Source organism: Artibeus jamaicensis, unplaced genomic scaffold (genome assembly GCF_021234435.1).
Source record: "Artibeus jamaicensis isolate MK-2021 breed Jamaican fruit bat unplaced genomic scaffold, CSHL_Jam_final contig_797, whole genome shotgun sequence".
In the NCBI taxonomy this organism is placed as follows: Eukaryota; Metazoa; Chordata; class Mammalia; order Chiroptera; family Phyllostomidae; genus Artibeus; species Artibeus jamaicensis.
The window spans coordinates 5,366,372-5,386,256 of NW_026521977.1; the positions used below are offsets into that span (position 1 = coordinate 5,366,372).

At 40.8% G+C, this 19,885-nt stretch overlaps 1 protein-coding gene across 1 annotated transcript in view; it reads right to left on the bottom strand.

Moving 5' to 3' along the window:
- Window positions 1-19,885, bottom strand: part of RRAS2 (RAS related 2) — a 77,569-nt gene that overhangs the window by 18,819 nt on the left and 38,865 nt on the right. The window lies entirely within an intron of this gene.

A 19,885-nucleotide genomic window follows, 5' to 3' on the forward strand; every position in this document is an offset into this window, starting at 1 on the left:
CAGAATTCTTTCATTCACAGGGACCTCAAACTTACTCTTCCACTGATAGTTTTGTTGTCATAGTTTTATCTCAACTTCAACTTCCCACTTCTGTTAGCAAAGCCTCCCCATTGTTCTCCTTGTAAATCGTCACCAGCATTAAGGACAGTTCAGGTAACAGTGTCAGAAGGGAAGAACCTTACCTCGTGAACCACTTAAATGTTTGTGTATTATATTTTATAACTTTAAAAAATGTTTTAAAAAGGAATCAGCAGGAACAAGAGTCTGGGAGAGAACTTAGTTCCCATTTGTTCAGAGGGGCACTAACCAGTCAGTTCACTGACATCACCCTGCTTTTTGTTCTGAGTTTTCTCCCTCCTTCTCCTCTGGACGGGCTGACTTCCTCAAAGCCTATTATCCTGCAGGCTCCTTACAAAACCCGAGGGAATGACCGGGAGGAAAGCAGCTGAATGTCTTCCAAAGGCGTTCGGCCACTGTCAGGACCTGTTCGGCTCCAGGAACACCGTGTTCTTAAGTGATGGCCCTGGGCACCGTGACGCCGGAAAGGCCAGGCAGCTCCTCAGAGACAGACACTCAGGGAGGACAGCAGGGGAACTCGGGGGCAGGTAGGGAAAGACTGCCGATCTGCTTGCTACTGTGATTTTATATACTAATTTTATTTTTGAAGGACACTTGCCATGTTTATATTTTAGGGTTAACTTAAATCACAAAATTCAATATCCATAATCCTACTTCCCTTTGATGGTTTCACTTGAATGCAACACTTACTAAACAAAGCCTGTAGAAGAAACATTTACCAGCAGGAGCAGCTTGGAGTAGCAAGCATTTCCACCACCTCATTCCCCATTTAAAAATAAACAGGTATCAGAACAAACTCACTTCCTGGTATCCACACCTCTTCAAATATAACCGGCAACAATGTCCTTTGTACCAATTGCTCTAAGCAACTTAAAACTGCGTCTTTCGCCAAGCTAGTTGGGTAAAGCACACTGTTTACCTCTTTAATATTAGTTTCTTGAAACACGTTTCTCCACAGCAATCTGATACGCCTTGCATGCTCCCATTTCATAAAATCTGAATTCCATCGAGTAATCCCAACTGGTGTGCAAATGGGCTACAATGCGCCCCACTGTCCCTCCCTCTTTGCAACCATAATGGACAAATAGTATTTTTCAAATGTCCAGGCCATACATAATAGCTACAATTCCTTCAATGTGACGGTTTCTTTTTGTTTTGTGAGACCAAATTAAAACATTAACACTTCTAGAAGAACTGATGGTTTAAGCAACTGTGAGGCCATTTAAACAAAGGTAGTGGCGGTGGAAGTTTCACATTTTCTTTGGGTGTCTTAGTTCTTGAAACATAATCTCGATGTTGTAAGAATTTTGCAACTTTGCTAACTAACACCAGCAAGCATTTATTCCATTTATATTAATTTTTAAGACAAATTAGTTTTTGGAATTTCTGGATTTAGGTCCACATTTCATCTTCATTGTGTCCTGTTTTCATAATTTGTCTGTAGATCCCATAATCTTCCTACTACATGAGGGGGTGCCCAACAAAACCGGAATTATCTTCTGGAGGGCAGGTCCTCTGTACTGCAGGCTTCCCCCACTAGGTGAGTGTTCTAGGAACCTATCTGCATCAGTGCACCAGCTGGCACTGTTGTGAGAGGCTGCCCTCAGCTCCAGTGAATTTTTTTGAAGACTGTTTCGACACTTCTGCCCATCTCGCGATGGGTGATTTATGAGCACACCTGCTCCAACCATGCTGAGTGTTCAGCAGTTTCTGACCAACAGACGGCATAACCCCTGCACCACACCCTCCCTACCCACTAATCTTACTCCGAGCAACATTTTTGTTGGATGAAAAAAGTCCTCAAAGGGAAACCTTTTCCTATGTGAAAGAGGTGAAACAAAAAATGATCAGAGTGCTAAAAGACATCAAGGTCGACAAGTTCAAAAACTGGTTTTGAGCAGTGGATAAAAAGTCTTGCTAAGTGTATTGCATCAAATGAAGAGTACTTTGAAGGTGACTGAAGCTTAAACATGTGAGAATAATACACAACTTTCCATGAATTCCAGGGGCATGGGGTCCCCCCTCATATGCAGATTTTAAAGAGTCACCTTTATGAAAGCATCTTCCTCCCTCAGAGACCAATCCCCTAAGGATCACTGTTACATAGGACTGGGCAAGACAGAGCTGTGGCTATAAATCCGTTTCCTTTACTTGCTGCAAGTCAGTAAAGCTGCCTTGTGACAGACAGCTACACCTCACTCTTGAATGGAACAACCCAAGCGGTGAATCCCTTCAGTAACAACATCGTTCTGGGCCTGTCACAGAATCAAAGCTCCCCTTTCCCTCTCACAAGTCTAATAAGACAGAGGTCAGAATATGCCTAAAAAGAGCACTCACCATGTGCAGGTAACAAATATAATTGTTACCACCTACCACAGAGACATAGCATTGCTGTTACTTAAACTTGGGTACCAGATATTTGATCACCAACAAGAAATCAGCCTCACCCTGGCTGGTGTGGCTCAGTTGGTCAGAGCGTCATCCTGTGGACCAAAAGGTCACGGTTCAATTCCCAGTCAGGGCATGTACCCAGGTTGCAGGTTCAATCCCTGGCTGGGATATGAATAAGACGACAACAAATCGATGTTTCTCTCTCACAATGATGTCTGATGTCTCTCGCCCTCTCCTCTCTCCTCTTGACTCTCTCCCTTCCTCTTTCTCTAAATGCAAAGAAAAAACATGTCCCAGGGTAAGGATGAAAAAAAATTAAAGGAATTAGGTTCTGGTGATGAACAGTTCTGGACTGAATTCCAACTCTACTTGCAAGCTGTGGCACCTGAGGCAAATGACTTTACCTTTCTAACATTTGGCATCTGTAAAATAGGACAGTAACAAAACCTGGTGGAAGAGATAAAACAAAGTAAGGTACATAGTGCTAAGACATGGTGACGATTAATAAACATTAACCCTAATAATCATTGTATTACTTTAGTCATGTAGTTACATGGTATGAACTAGTGTTTTTACTCAGGTATAAAGACTTGCTAATCCCAAAAACAGGTGTAATAATTCTAATCTTAGTTGTAACACAGACTAACCATGGGACCTGGTATCCAAAATGTTGTGAATCAAGATAAAGGCTCCCCCCACTCATCTGGGGTCCTAGACATATTTTCTGGATCTGTGCTGTGATTGCAGAGGTATATACATATGCAAAAGTTCACCCAGCTGCACACTTTTTTTGCATGATACAAAGTATACCTCTCTAAATTACACAAATTAATGGTGGGATTGAATAGTCCTCTGCTGCTTATAAGATTCAATTCTTTGTTTACACAGTGAGCAGAGCCTTCTAGTTTGATCTGTGCCATTCACCAAATACTTATTTTTTTCAATGCTTGAAATCTGTTAGCCAATCGCTCTTGCTCTCTTGGTTTCATTCATTTGTTTGACAATTAAATATGGAGCATCACAGGGACAAAAGTCCTTACTTTCACAGAGCCCACTGCCTTTTGTACAACATCCAGTAAATGTGCTGTAATTGGAGACAAGAACAATGTGGAGTGTTAAATGCATTGGACAAAGAACAGACATCATGAAACACCAATACCATGCTTGTTCAAAAGGCAACAAAATGTGAGGGGTTAATACTGCAGTCATGCATAGAAACTATGTGTACATTCACCTATTAACATAGAGTCCCAGCAATCTGGGGAGGGCAGTCTCTCCACTGAAGCTGAAAAATGTTACCAACCATAGCCCAGAAAGGATATTCTGTAGCAAGAAACAAGTTAAAAAAAAATAATAAAACCAACAAACAGGGTACTGCACTGTGGAAGATAGTAAGGGTTCCCCAAAGGCAGGAAAGGAGAACCACTAACGAACTGAGAATAGCAAGGGGGGAAGAGGTAGGACCGGGGAGGATAATGTGCTGTCCTGGTATCGCAGGAAGGGATGCATGGAAAAAGATCCTGGCCAGAAAGAAAGCTTCCGGAGGGCAGGAGGCCTCCCAGGTAGTGAGGTGGGCAGATGGACCTAAAGCTTAAGGTTGTTAGAAGTTGTGAGAAAATCTTAGGACTAGGGAAGCTATCCCAGTTCAGGCAGGGAGAGCTATTTCTCTTGACAGAATTTGGTCCCAGGAAGGTTGTCAGAAGCCCTTAACAATACAAGAGTTTTATGCTGTGATAGCAGGAATATTATTCCTGATGACAAGCTGCTAGATTGCACAACGGGAACTCTGTTTGGCCAACTCACTATCTTCCCATTCAAACTGTAGGGAAGAAAAGAAGGGGGAAGGGAAGGAATGAGAATGAGGTGAGGCAACTTCTGCATTCAGTGGGAGAGAGTGACAACCCTCTTTCTTCTGATGCCAAGCTGCCAGTGAAAGTGTAGTTCCCAACCGCTGCCACAGAGCGGTGCCTGGTCTGTGCACCAGGGCAGGTAGTTAGAGACTCCGGGAAACTCAGTAAAGCCAGCACGCTGGTCCACTACCCTTGCATATAAAACGGAGAGGAGGCTAGAGCTACCGGCCCACTGGGGAGCTGTAAACAAATGACAGAGCGTTTCTGGGCACCCCACCATTCTCAGGAGTCTTGGGAGTCCTCTGAAAACACGGGGTGCAGAAAGAGGAGCAGAAAGGAAAGACCAGAGGAAGGAAATAGATGAAACCGTGTAGAAAAACCTTGATAGCTACTGACTCTGGGCAATGTGTGTATTGTATTGGTCTTTCTAACAGTGCATATGTTTGCCAATTTTCATGTGAAAATTCTTTTCTCAACCTGGTGGCAGCACAGAAGCACCACAGAAAGGGTCCCATCAAGGGAAGGAGGGATGCTTTCCACCTCTGAGTGTTCACCTCCCTCTGCTCAAGACCAGCTCACCTAGAAGCCCAGCATTTCTTTGTCTTGGTCAGAATATTTTCCAGCTTTCTTCATATTTCATTTTTTACTTGTATCGTCCATCCTGTCCCCCATCCGACTACAATATAAACTCAGTGGGGACCCAGATCTTTGTCAGAGGTAAAAGTGACTTGCCTAGTGCTCACACACCAAATCACTGGCAGATCCAGCACCAAAATCAAAGTTGCCAGGGTCCTTCTGCTTTATTTACTCTGCCTTCCTAGAGTTAAATGACACTCATACTCAGCCTTCATTCCTGCTTCCATTGCTCCCTTTAAAAAAAAAAAAAAGTAGTACCCTCCATCAGAGCAACAGCAGTCGCCCTTTATTTAGCATTTAGCATGTGGCAAGCAGTTTACAACACTGTCTTATTACGTGATACACAGGACATTTTCCCAATTAATTTCCACAACAAGGCTGCCTGCTTCGGGGTCCCTTCAGGGTTGGAACTGCAGGACGGGGAGAGAGGCTGTAAAGCGGCACCAGTGAAATCTGGCGCCCGTGCCTTCCCGCCGGGCCTCCGGGTTTCCTGGAAGGGTCCCCAAGTGGAGCCCTCCATGGGCACACCCAGGACCCGGGTGAGACCTGCCGTTTACACCTCTAACTCCCAGTCCTTGGGGTTTCAATGGCACCTCACTCTGATCTACCTTATCTCCTAGGTGACCATGCACAGTGGCTCACCCCCCACCTTTGTAACTGTTTACTGATTTTAGAGAGAGAAGGGAAAGAGAAACATCCATGTGAGGCAGAAACATTGACTGGTCGCCTCCCATACTCGCCCTGACTTGTGTCCTGACCAGGACTTGAACCCACAACCTTGTAGAGTATGAGACAATGCTCCAACAAACTGAGCCACACAGCCGGGGCCACAGCATCCCTTTTTAGAAGGCTTTAAGATGGTTCCAACCAAAAGCTCTGGGAAACACTACTGTCTTCTGAAGTTCAGACTGCTAACTACAGGGTGGGGCAAAAGTAGGTTTACAGCTTTCTGTAAGGAAAACAGTACAAGAATTAATAAATAAGAATAACCTCTGTGTTTCACATACTCACAACTGTAAACCTACTTTTGCTCCACCCTGTACATATAGCCCTCCTTTTTTCTCTCTGGCCTGCTATCAATTCAGAGATTCACATATTAATCCTTATTCTTCCCAAGCAAAAGGGATACATGTCAACATCTCAAAATAATCCTTAATTGCACTTTCCCTATCACCTGGTTTCAATGAAGGAGACACAAGAAAAGCATTCTCTCCTGTCTGCTACATGTGAAGGGGGCAAAGGACAAAGAACATATCACATACTATAACAGCTCTCTCCAAATACATCTCCGTCTCAGAACCCTTAACTTTCCACACTTTTACTTCCTGGAGATAAGGTATGGGCCGAATGTGCAAAACTCAATTAAAGCTACATTCTATGCATATCCTTGGAATAGGAGGGTGACTTGGCAACTTTTACTTTATTCTCAGCCTCTGGGGCTTCGAGCGAACTAAAAAAGGTTCAAGTTCTAGTTAAAATCCAGTTCCAGGAGATTTGACATCTCCCAAGCCTCTCTCATGCTTTTCAGAGCTTCCCTGCAGGGGAGTTAAGCCATGTACCTTGTACACAGTTAGAACCTCACAATACTGGTGTTGGAAAACCCTATTACAAAGACTGTAATGGGCAGTCAGGAATTAATTTCCCAGAGCACAGTAAGGACCTGGTTAGCTATCAGCAGCCCCTACTTGCTAAAACAAGGGCAGCACAAACTGCTCTGGTAACACTAGAGAAGAGGGGCGCAACTTCAGGCAGCTGTGAGCCAGAGCCCGGCTCTTCCTGGTGTCGCTTTTTAACAGCAGCTGTCAAGTCACAGAGAACCTTTGTTCCCCGCGAACAGCCTCGCTTATTTTTATGTCAAATATTTCCAATATGCTTGATATTCCTTCACTCAAGTACTTTTTTTTTCTGACTGAAATTAGTATTTCATTTTATCTAACATGTATAATGAGAAATCTCCATAATTTATCCTCTAGAACTCAAGTGCAGAATAAAATCTACACTAGGCCCAGTAATCCTTGTCGTTTCTTTTTAACGAAATTTAGGCCTCCGTGTGACTTCTGCACAATCTCAGCGATCTGCACACCTCAGGGACAAAGCGTCTGGTTGCAAATCAATGGGCCTGGTGTGCAACAAGCCAAAGCACAAAGTCAAACTACACCCTGGTCCTGTTACAAAAGCCTGTTTCTAAGTCAGTTATTTGGTCAGTCGTTTCTCCAGATAAAAAGCTGCATTTAGGTCCATAGGCCGGAAGACCACAAAAACTACCATTGAAATACGGTCCTGAGCCAGTATTAACCCTGAGTTTTAACATCCTAAGCAGAGTCCTTGGACCTAAGAAGAAATGGGAAAAGGATTCCGGTTCCTTTCCCAGAGTACAGAGCCGGCCCTAAGATACACTTCCCAGGAAGGAAAAGTTACCTTTGGGGCACCCCTCGTGCACCTCGGCCCCTTGTCCTGCCCCAATGCCCCACTGCCACACTCTTACCCAACCTTTCGCCTCGTTCTAGAAACATTCTAGGTACAAAATCCCTTACCTCTCTCCCTACTGTTCCTTCCACTTTCAAATTAAAACCAACAGTTCCCTCCCTCAAGAAAGCTAATCTCACCCAGAGGCACAAGGTGAAAAATTGTCAGCCAAATCAGAGCACACTGCAGTATGAGAAAGCTCACCCCAGCCCTTCCAGGGGTGCTTGCTCTTCTAAAAAGCAACACTCTGAACCAAAATCAATCTTCAGTAACATTTTCGGCACAGGTGAGAAAGGAACAGCTTCAGACTGTGAAGGAAGAATTATTCAGAGGGGTCAACCACCATTTCATGTCAGCTCCGCAAAAGGAGCTTTACCTTACTCTTCAAAGCTTTCATCCTTCCAAACCCACAGGCTTTGAGAGGAAAGAGGAGAAAGGAGAAAAACCTTTCTCCTCTTTCCTTCTTTCCCCTTCCTCTACAACACCACAGCTTGTAAAACTAACCTGCTGGGTGGACGAGATCACACAAAAATGTTTAGCTCAGAATACCAGGAGAGTCATTTTAAACACTGTCCGCACGAGGAAAGGGAGCCCGCCGTGGCTACAGCCACTGTCCTTGCATGCAAACTGTTTGTAGATAAGAAGACCCTGACTGAAGGACTGCCCACAGGAGCTGCACACTCATCCTTTAGAGCTGGCGTATTTCAAAACCATTAAGCAACAATAACCCAATGGCCTCTACCATGTAGCATGAAAAGCTTATTTCCCTTGCCTGACCTTAACAGTTAATTCTTTGCTCTCAATTTCCAATTGTTAGTCTTATTAAAACATATAACACATAAAGCCTATTAAAATGTTAAGGATAAGAATTAACATTTTTCAAAGCACAATGATGGCTGGCATAGACTAACAGATAAAAAGGGAGGGCCTGTGTGTGTGTGTGTGTGTGTGTGTGTGTGTGTGATATACACATTAAATAAATATTTCACATCATTCTCATGGGAAATATGAATAAATCCCGTGACATTCCTTTTTCACACCAATGCACAAGTTTTTATTGTGCCATTCGGCTCTTGCTTTGACTGAACCTTGCACTTCTACGAATTTCCATCTCCCCACACCGGAGACCCCTAGGTCTTCTATGCAGACTCAGCCGCACCACACAGACCTCAGGGTCATTACCTCAGGACAAGAAGCAATTTCAACCATTATAAGATCAACATTCAGAGTCTCAGCATTGTTAGCTTTGTTATTTGTCTGTCCTTGGCAATGCTGATAATGGCTTCTTGTTTTATTTCCAAACCCCAATATCACCATTTCTCCTTCCTCTTCTCAAAGATTTTTCCCAATCAACAGGTATTCCAGATCTTAAGAGTTCAGCTTCTTCTACTTTGAACCTTTTTGTTATGCTGATAATTCACTAAGTAACACAGGTCATTCCTAGAACCAGGGCCTCATTTTTTTTTGTGTCTGAATGTTTTTATCCTTGTTGTAGCTTAGATCAGTACTTCACTTCTCATTCCTTTTTATGAGATGCCATCGTACAGACATACCACACTATATCCATTCACTGGGTGATGGACATTTGGGCTGTTTTCACATTTTGGCTACCGTGAACAATGCTGCCATGAACACTCATGCACAACCTTTTATGTAAACAGGTTTTCATTTTTCTTGGGTATATACCTAGCAATGAAACTGCTGGACCACATGGCTATGTTTAACTTTGGAGGAACTGCCCGAGTTTTCCAAAGTGGCCGTGCCGCTTTACACCCCCATCAGCAGTGCCTGCGGGCTCTGATTTCCCAGCATCCTCCTCCTCCCCCACACTTGTCATTGAACATCTACCTTGTTGATTCCAGCCATCTCAGTGAGTGTAAAGTAGTACCTCCTATGCAGTTTTGATTGACATTTCCCTAATGGAATGCTGATTGTCTCTTTATGTGGTTATTGGCCATTTGTACACCTTCTTTGGAGAAATGGCTATTCAAACCTTTGCCCACTTTTTAATTGGGTCTCGTTGACTGTTGAGTGTAATAGTTCTTTATATATCCTGCCTACAAATCCCTCATCAGATATATGATGGGCAATGTCTTCTCCATAGTCATTATTTAAGTCTTCCTGCCATAAATTAGTACACAGTTTCAAAATCTCAACCCTGGGCCAAAGTCCTGTTACCCACAAAGAATCTGCCACAATTCTACCTTCCATGTACTCAGATTTGTGGGTAACATCTGTTCCTGTGCTCCACCATGCAGGCAGCTGTCCTATCTTCCGCTCCTTGACGGACCTGCTGTGCTGGCTGCTTGCCTGGATGAAACCTCGAATGCTCCACCCACTCCTCTAAGGCCCGTCCACCTCCCACCCGAACCCTGATCTTTCCTCATCACACTGCATTTCTCTACCTGTACCACGCCCTAGCACAGTTTGCTTATATGTCAGTATGTGGAATCACCCTACTTTGTCAAATTTAAGATGCCATCAATCATAAAACCATCATTATTTTATGTGCCAAGAAAGAAAGAAAAATGCCAGAACAACTAGGGCTTGTCTTTGATTATGAATCATTTCAATGTCAGAGACATTAAAATGTGTGTGTGTTGGGGGGGCGAGAATGTGTGCCTTAGAATCAATGACATACAGTAGTTCTAGACAACACACTCTGTAAGGCTGGCGTGACTATTCCCGTTTTACAGATGAGAATACTGAAGCTCAGCATTTGTAACCTACCAAACAAAGGTCACAAAACCACTAGGCTGGTGGAACCTGGATCCAAATTCATATCTAACTCCAAAGCAGCTTCCATTAGACTTTCTTTAACCTTTAACATTAACATAAAAGCCCAAAGAACACACCAGATTAAAAAAGAAGTCCTATTATTTTTAAATAAACTGCTACTGCCAAATAGAAAAGACAAAAACAGTTTTGCTCAAAGTGAAAACATTTCTACATTAAGAATAATGATCTAAGTGTGGCAATATAAAAAAATATGTACAAAATCATTCTTTGACCTAACAATTTTATTTCTAGAAATTTATCCTACCAATACATCTATGCCTATAAGAAATGACATATGCAAGGTCATTCATTATTGAATTGTTTTTAATTTAAAAGACTGGACATTTAACTTTAAATGTCCTTCAGTAAATGAGTGGTTAAATTATGAAACATGCACTCAATTATGAATGAAACCATTTTTTTAAAAAATGACTTCCTGTACTAATATGGAGTGATCTGCAAGATACGTGGCTACATAAATATACAGTTTACATATATGCCTTATGTGTATAAAATATTTCTAGAAAGATATACAAGAAACTGATTAACCTTGATTACCTGTAGAAAGAACTGGGTTGCTGGGAGACCTGAGTGGGAGGAAAATATTTTTATAGGTTTGAAAACTGAAACATGTGAATAAAAGAGGGAACCAAGGGGAAGGACCTACACAGATTAAACATAAACTCTTTGGTAATAAAAGCAGAGCACAGGAGCATGAGGAAGCCTAGGTTCTAGTTCCAGATCTACAACTAGATGAGTGTTCCTGGGTGGGTCAACCTCTTTCTTGGCTTTTAGTTATACATGAGGAAATTGCTCTTGTGAACCCTAAAAGGAAAAAAAAAAAAGGACACTTGAGGACTAAGAAGGGGGCTCTGGGTACCTGGGTTCAATTAAAAAAAAAAAAAAAGGCAGTGCCTAGCAGCCATTTCTGCGCAAGGACCTCTCATGCAAACCGCACCTCACACTATGCCCCAAACCGCCTGCCCCTGCCCTGGTAGGCTGCCTGCCTGCACTGTTTCTGCCTTTAAGCCAGTCCTTAAAAAGGAGTTCCTGGAGTCTTATTACAACCAACAGGACTAAGGCTTTCCCCCATCCAACTGGAGCTGTGCAGCTCTAACCAATCAGAGTAGCTCTATTCTGACCAATCAAGAACCAGGGGCAGGGACTCCTAGCTATATCAGCCAGCTAGCTAGCACTCCTCCAGATCTGGGGATCCCAGAGAGCACCATTCAAAGACTGACTACTGCCTTTCCCAGGCTGGAGCTGAAACACTGAGGATATCTCATGAGTGCAGAGTGCTGTTTTCATAGCAATGCTGTATTACAGTCAAGCTATTTGCAGTAAATAAAATTTCCTTCTTCTCTGCACTCCAAACTGGGGATTCCTATTGGCATCTGAATTGGCACCAGCGACCATGAGTTGACACTCTTTATGAACTCTTAAAAAGATTCCAGCTAATTTTATAATAATATATTTAGCTCCTACAGTATGTCAAACATAATGTGTAGGTACTCTCAAGAATTTAAGTCTGTGGTGGAATACAAGGAATGTCAGATTTTAAGACAGAAGGGTTGTTTTAAAGCTCTAGCTCATGCGACTTCCTAGCTGTAAGAACTTGCAGCAAATCACATCACTGACATCAAGTTTTATTACCTGTAAAGTTGAGGTGACAGTTACTTTCACAAGTCTGTCACAAGGAGTAAGATACATAAAAATTTTCTGAAATTTTCACACCATCATATAAAATGTAAGTTAATATATATAGAAACCCCCTTGAGGTACTATTAAGTGTAAGAAAGAGCAAAGCATGGATTTTGGAGTCAGGCAGACCTGGATATCCCCATTGCTGTGTGATCTTAGGAATGTTATTTAACCTCTTCAATTTCAATTTCCTAACCTGTAAGATGGCGATGGTGATTCTTATTTGAAAGGACTATTGTGAAAATCAAGTAACATTGTAAGGTACCCAACTACACTGTTTAGCTCAAAGCAGGCATTCAAAAATTGGTTGCCTTCCTTTCCAAACTTAGAAATGAAAGGCTGCCCCATAAGCAGGTAGCTGACCAACTCACTTCCAGCTGTAATTTTTGCTCCCTAGAGCCTGGTTACTTCCTTTTTCATTTCCTTCCCCCTCTATCCACTGTTACCTATGAATATCCTAAACCCCATTTTCATTTCTCACATCTTCTAGAGCAGAGAATGGTCTGCAGAAGCAAAACTAGAAGTAAAGAAAGTAGCCCACATTCTGCTAGACTTTGAAAACTTCCACATGAATCTTCTTCCTTAGGTTCATTCATTAACCCCCTTAAACTACAAATGCTACCTGAGCACTTATGTTGAATCAGGAGCTAAGGATAGAATTCTAGCTCTCACCAGGCTTGCAGGTTTTGGAAGACTAACCATCAACAAATAAACATAATACAAGGTCTGTTTGGAAAAAATCCAGTCGTTGTTATTATAATGAGAATGGTTTGTGTGACATCAATGTGTATACACGTGAGCAATGTATGCATGCACACACGCACTCATACACACTAGAGAACGAGATAAGTCTCTAAGAACACATCTCAAGAGTATTCATAATATACAACAGGGTGGGGCAAAAGTAAGTTTACACCTGTTCATATGGAAAATAATACAAGCATAAGCTGTGTTTTACAAACGATGGTAAACCTAGCAACCAAGGAGCATGAACTGGAATGCACGTGTGTGAACAATGATGACTTCACTGTACTAGTCAGTGGGGGCAACAGAAGCCATTAACTGAGCATGTGTACTGTGTGGCCGTCACATTCAAAATGAGTGAGCCATTACAGCAACAAATCTGCATCCAATTTTGCGTTAAACTTGAACATTTCTCCACGGAAACTATCTGAATGATTCAGAAGGCTGCAGTTATAGGCGACTGGTGATTGGCAGCTTCATCACAACAAGCCTGATCATGCATCATGTCTGGTACAGAGATTTTTAGAGAAACATCAAATCACCCAGATGTCTCAGCCCACCTACAGCCCAGATTTGGTGCCCTGACACTTCTGGCTTTTCCCAAAACTAAAATCATCTTTGAAACGGATGAGATTTCATACAGTCTATGAGATACAGGAAAATATGATGGGGCAGCTGATGGTGACTGAGAGAACTGTGTGAAGTCCCAAAGTGCCTACTTGGAAGGGGACTGAGGAGTCATTGTCCTATGTACAATGTTTCTTGTATCTTCTTCAATACATGTCTCTATTTTTCATAGTACATGGCTGGATACTTCCTCAACAGACCTCGTGTATCACAGGTGATGTGAACTCTGAAGAAAAATAAAGGGAGCTGACAGCACAGGAGCTAGAGGAGATGATGTTATATTGCGAAAAATGGCCATAGAAGGCTTCACTGACAATGTGGCATTTGAGGAGAGAATCCAAGGTCAATTGAGGGAGTGAGCCATGCTGCTATCTAGAAGATTATTCTAGACAGAGTGAAAATGAAGTTACAGACAACAAAGTGAGAGTATGGGAAACACACTGAAGAACAGCAAGGAGACTAGCGCAGTCACAGACAGAACAAACAGTAGTAGGGAGAGTGTTAAACAAGTTCAGGACGTTATCAGGGACGCAGACCCTGGGAGGTAGACGTCCAGGGAGGTCTATCTTGTAGACCATGTGAAGGACTTTGGATTTTATTCTGAACGAAATGAAAACCACTGGAGCTCGATGCTCTAATCTTCTCCATTGGCTATTGCTCTCCTTCCCCAGGCTTGCTGTGCAACAGACAGATCGTTCTAATACTTCTTTTCACAGGGATTAGCCAAAATCCATCCCAAAATGGCAATCAAAGTGTGTATGAGTGTGTGTGTGCGTGTATACACATTGCTCACCATTGCTTATGATCACCTTTAAGATGTTGTGGCAAGCGATTTCCATTGAATCAAGGAAAAAAAACATTTTAAACTGTACTTAGGAAAATGTAGGTCAATTATACTTAAAATTACTACAATAATATATTTTTCAGTGTGCTTAATTGTTTTACAGGAATGGAACTATAAATGAAGGAAATTAACATTGTTTAAACTACCAAAGGTACATATACAATATGCCTACACACAAACAAGCTGTTCAGGCAGCCTAGTCTGCTATCATGAAAAACTATTAATAACCTAAATGTGCATAACAGATAACTATTGCATGGGTATGGTATATCCATTACAGAACAGTAAACAGCCATTAAAAGGAACGAGATAAGTCTCTAAGAACACATTTCAAGAGTATCCATAATATACAGGGTGGGGCAAAAGTAAGTTTACACCTGTTCATATGGAAAATAATACAAGCATAAGCTGTGTTTTACATACTCACGACGGTAAACCTACTTTGCCCCACCCCATACTAAGTTTATTTGTTGAACAAATATTTCTTAGGTGATTACTATTTAGAGGAGCTGGAATATAGTCCTGAACGAGAATAAAACCGACATGGTTCTAGCACTTCTGAACCTTGTATTTTAGTACTCAAGGGGACAACACATACACAACCAGAATAAAGATGATAATGTTTTAAATAAATGCTATAAAAAACAACAACAACAAAAACTAATGTGAATGGAGAATAAGTGCAGGGAAGGGGCTTCTTGTTTTAGAAAATTACAAAGTTAAATATTATAGTTATGGGTCTACAGCACAACTAAATTTAAAAATTAAAAAAAAAAACACCCTATTGAGCCCTAACCTTCTTACTTCTAATTATTTAACCTCATTTATCCACCTAGCAATTCTCAGTAGTATCTATAAAATCCTTCCTTGTGGCATATAAATGTAAATCAGACTAGATCACTGGATAAATCTAAAATCTTTCAAGTAAAGACAAACATGTATAATCAAAAGAAACTATATAAACATTCACCTTACGAAAATATCCAAGCACGTAGGTTTAAAAAGTCAAGAACTAAATGGTGTATGTCCACAGAACTGACTTCGCTCACACTGTTTAAATCACAAATTACAGCCTGTCTACATGTGCGCAGCCTCATTCACAGTGAAAGGATGCCACATCAATTGCAAACCACATGAAGAGAAAGTAAACATGCAACTAAATTCTGAATCACATTTATATGCGTAAGTCAGCCTATAACTATTATTTCATTTAGTAAAAGTACTTTTACAGTGTTTATTAGCAAATTCAGGAAGCGGTTTACTTACTTCAGTGGGCTGAATTGTGGCACCAAAAAGATGTCTAACTCCAAACTCCTGGTATCTACAAATGGGACCTTATTTAAAAATAGGGTCCTTGCAAATGCAATTAAGTGAAGGATGTCCAGATGAGATCATCCTGGACTGTATTATTATAAAAGAGAGGGAGATGAGGGACACAGAAAAGACTCGGGGGGGGGGGGGGGCTGGCATACGAGGGCAGAAACAGAGGTGGAGTGATGTATCCACAAAGCCAAGGAGCACCACGGGCTGCCAACAATCACAAGAAGGAGGAGTCCAGGGAGCAGATTCTGCTTCGGAGCCTCGAGAGGGAACCAACCCTGTCAACAACTTGACGTCAGGGTTCTGGGCTCCAGAACTATGGGATGGAAAGTTGCACTTCTTTAAAGCTATGAAGTTGATCATAATTTGTTACAGCAGACAAAGGGAGCGAATACACTCGCCTATAAAATTTGAATGCCCCATTCTTTCTAATTATTTTCTGTAGTTTATAAGGCCAAAAGGAGTAGGTAACAAACCATTTTTTTCTACTCATAAGCTATTGAAACTCAAATTAAACTGTCTTCACAACACCAGCGCTATAATTTATCACATATATTCATAGACACATGAGTTTTCACTCTTTGAACTTGATATTATTCAATTAATCAACAAAACACAAAAAGTAAAAAAGGCTAAATGAATTTAAATTGGTTCTAAGTTTCTAGTAGTTTTGGAAAAGCAGTCAAAGTCATTGATTTTAAAATACAGTAAGTCTCAAGACTAGCAAGTTAACTTTATTTTTTAGGGTTTTTTAAAATTATAAAATATACATTCTCATTGTAGAAAATAAGAAAAATCATGAGAAAAAAATTTCAAGTTCACCTTTAGAATCAAAGGTTGTCTACACAATTTAACTTAAAATGTAAAATTAGGCCTATACTTTCTACCCTTCGAACTGAACACCTGTTTCTTAAATTGCTCAAAGAAGCTCCATCACTAAAGGCCTTTGTTTACAATCAAGTTTGTATGACAGTTACACAACTATGAAATTGAGAGTCTACAATGGAAATTCTGATCTAATTTCAACATAAGCCTTATCATTGAAACACACAAATGGGAACTACAAGGAGAGGTTCATTGTCATGGGGGTTTCCGACAAGGTGCTTTCCCTTGAACATTTTGGGTCCTGAACTGTTCTGGTCCCTAATCATAATTTACATACCAACCAAGCCCTCAACTTTAGAAATGTTTTTAGTGCAGAAAAAGCAATAGATGAAGATCAAAATAGTAACAAATTTTATTCAAGAGTTTTTGACTAATGATCTACATTTGCCTTTCATTTTATTTTCTAAAAAATAAGAATTGAGTGAATAAAACAATTAGGTAAAGAGGAACATCTAACATGTAATAGCTACCACATAAGAAAAGAGACTGAAGGAAGCACTGAGAAATTTTAAAAACTTAAAACATTTTGCCAAATCAAATCTCTAAATGTAGGCATGCTTAACATTTTAAACAATGATGTTTTGTTAAAAACAAATATTTCACTAACTTAGGTACATATTTAAACTGTTCTGCCATTCAAGTATGTTTACTCAAAATTACATGGCACCCCTAATGCACACTACAACTTCCTTCCAAAGAAGACCAGGTGGTAAGGAGGCAGAGGCGAGCGGTGACTTTACAGTACAGAAACCAAACGCCGCCTCGCCTCAGACGATCGAGGTCAACACCGACAGTCATAAGTCATGTGGACAGTTGATGTGCCCTTGATGCGATGGGATGAAAATGGCACTTGACCTCTGTGGTCTTCCTCCTAAAACCCATAATTCCAGTGCAAGTCATGAGAAAACAAATTCCAATAGCAGGGCCTTATTCAAAACACCTGACAAGTACCCCTCGAAATGGCCAGGGTCACCAAAAACGAGGAAAGTCAGCTAAGAGGAGCCTAAGAAGACATGACAGCTAAATGTAATGTATTTCATGATGGGACCCCAGAACAGAGAAGGGGTGTTAGGTAAACACAATAGAAACCTGAATAAGTATGGACTTTAGTAAATAATCATAATGTACTAATGTTGGTTCATTAATTATAACAAATGTACCATACAATGTCAGGTGTTAATAATAAGGGAACTAGGTACTGGGTACATAGAAACTTTTATCTTCTCAATTTTCCTATATATCTAAAACTCACAAAATAAAGTATATTAAAACAAGTTGCATGGCAGTCATTTCCAGAAAAATACCAAATAAAGTCCTAGATAAGACTTTTCTAACCGCACACCTGTAAACACTTAACTGAAGAAAAACAACTAGACCCACTAAGCAGCTTCTTCTAGCACTAAGATTACATCTAGATTTTACAAGATGATCAAGGTACGCAGGGGCAAGACAAAATCTACCCCACCTGTGCAAGCGAACATTTGAATTATTGTGATAAGGTTGTGAAAATCTCCTAATTTTCAAGTCTCATAATCACAGCATTATTTATAAATAAAACAGATAGTCTAAACTATTATAAAAACGAAAGAATAGTAATTCAGAAGAGGATTCTTACAAAGCAGAGGCCTTGAGCAGGAAGTCTGGCCTTGCCTGCATCCCCACAGACCAAACCTTACGCCCCGAACACTTACTCCCTGTTTCCTCATTTACATAATGGACTATGCACAGTGCAATAGCCAAAGGATGCTCAAAACGTAACAGTGTATCATAAATGAGAATAGAGCACTCCTGCTCTTTCACTTCACTGGCATCTGCTAAAAAGCAACAAATTCAGGTCAAATGCATGTAATGCTTTGTCAGTGAGAGATGCAGAATCAACCAAAAGAAAGAGAGAAGGGGTACCAAAAAGGGGGGGAGTAGAAGTAGCACTCAACTACTTACCAGCATTTACCAGGACCTCCTCTTCTATGCCTCACCAGGCCAAAGTGTCTTGATGAAACTCTCATCAAGAATTGAGACAATCCTACAAATTGTTACACTGTAATTCAACAAAAGCAGGACTCTAAATGCAAATAGGACCCGGTAGAGAACAATAAATATGTATCAGTTCTTGCCCCCAAGGACTCAATGTCAAGTCAGAAGCCAGAGAAGAAAAGGAATACCATCTTCTGTTCACACTAGGATGCCATCAGCTGGAAGACACATCCTAATTACAAAGACATTAAAAGAAGATTTTCCAAAGTGTCTTAGAATGGACATTATAGTTGCCAAGTGGTAAGTGCTAGAATCCATGTAGCATAAGGGACTATGAGAGCAGTGCTGTAAAGGTTACACTATTTGACACCAGTCTCTCTACAGGTGGTTAAGTGGGGGAGGAGGTTTGAGCAAAGCAAATCCACAGGTTCTTAATCCTTTTAAGTCAATGGAAAATAGAATTTGCAATTTATACATCTTGCCAGGAACAGATTTATTTACAAAATACAAGATAGACTGAAATATTTTTATTAATAAAAAGATTGTAAGCCAACATAAATTCATAGTAACTCTTCGGGAAACAAAATTCATGGGTTATTTCTTTAACTTAAGAAATGCAGCCTCTCATCAACAAGAAACTTAGAAACCAACAGTACTTAGTTTTTCCTCTTGATCTTCCTCTATAAAACAAATCACAGCAAAGCTTTTAATTGTACGAAAGGGACGATCATAAAATAAACTGCATTTCTAAAGGCGAGTCATGTCTTTTTTAGAGATACCAGGAGAAACAAAACCATTTTCATGTTTCCCCTTCCGTTAGCACTAAAGCTCTACTTTTGAACAGGGACACCTTGTCTTTGCTAACTCCTAAGGCCATGCACATAAGCCTTAGAGCATAATTTGCTGAATGAATCACTACCCCAATGAATCCTATTTGCGTATTTCTTTTTAAATTGTTAACACTATTACAGATGTCCCTCATTTTCCCCTACTTTGTCCCCTTCTCCCCAACCCCTAGTCTTCAGCAGTGTTGCCTGTGTCCATGAGGTATGCAAATATGTCCTTTGACTAATCTCTTTCAGTCCCTCCCCTCTCAGATCAGTCTGTTCCATGCACCCATGCCTCTGGGTTTATTTTGTCCATCAGTTTATTTTGATAATAGTTCCACATATGAGTGAAATCATATGGTACTTGGCTTTCTCTGACTGGCTTATTTTGCTTAGGGTAATAATCTCCAGGTCCATCCATGCTGTTCTGAATAGATATGTCTCCAAAGAGGACATATAAATGGCCTATAGACATGAAAAAATGGTCAACACCACTAATCATAAGAGAGATACAAATTTAAACTGCAGTAAGGTATCACCTCACACCTGCCAGAATAGTTACTATCAATAAATCAACAAACAACACGTGCTGGCAAGGATGTAGAGAAAAGGGAACCCTCATGCACTGTTGGTGGGAACGCAGACAGGTGCAGCAACTGTGAAAAACAGTATGGAGTTTGCTCAAAACACTCAAGTGGGAACTGCTGCATGACCCAACAATCCTACTTCTGAGAATAGATCCTAAGAATCCCAAAACATCAATA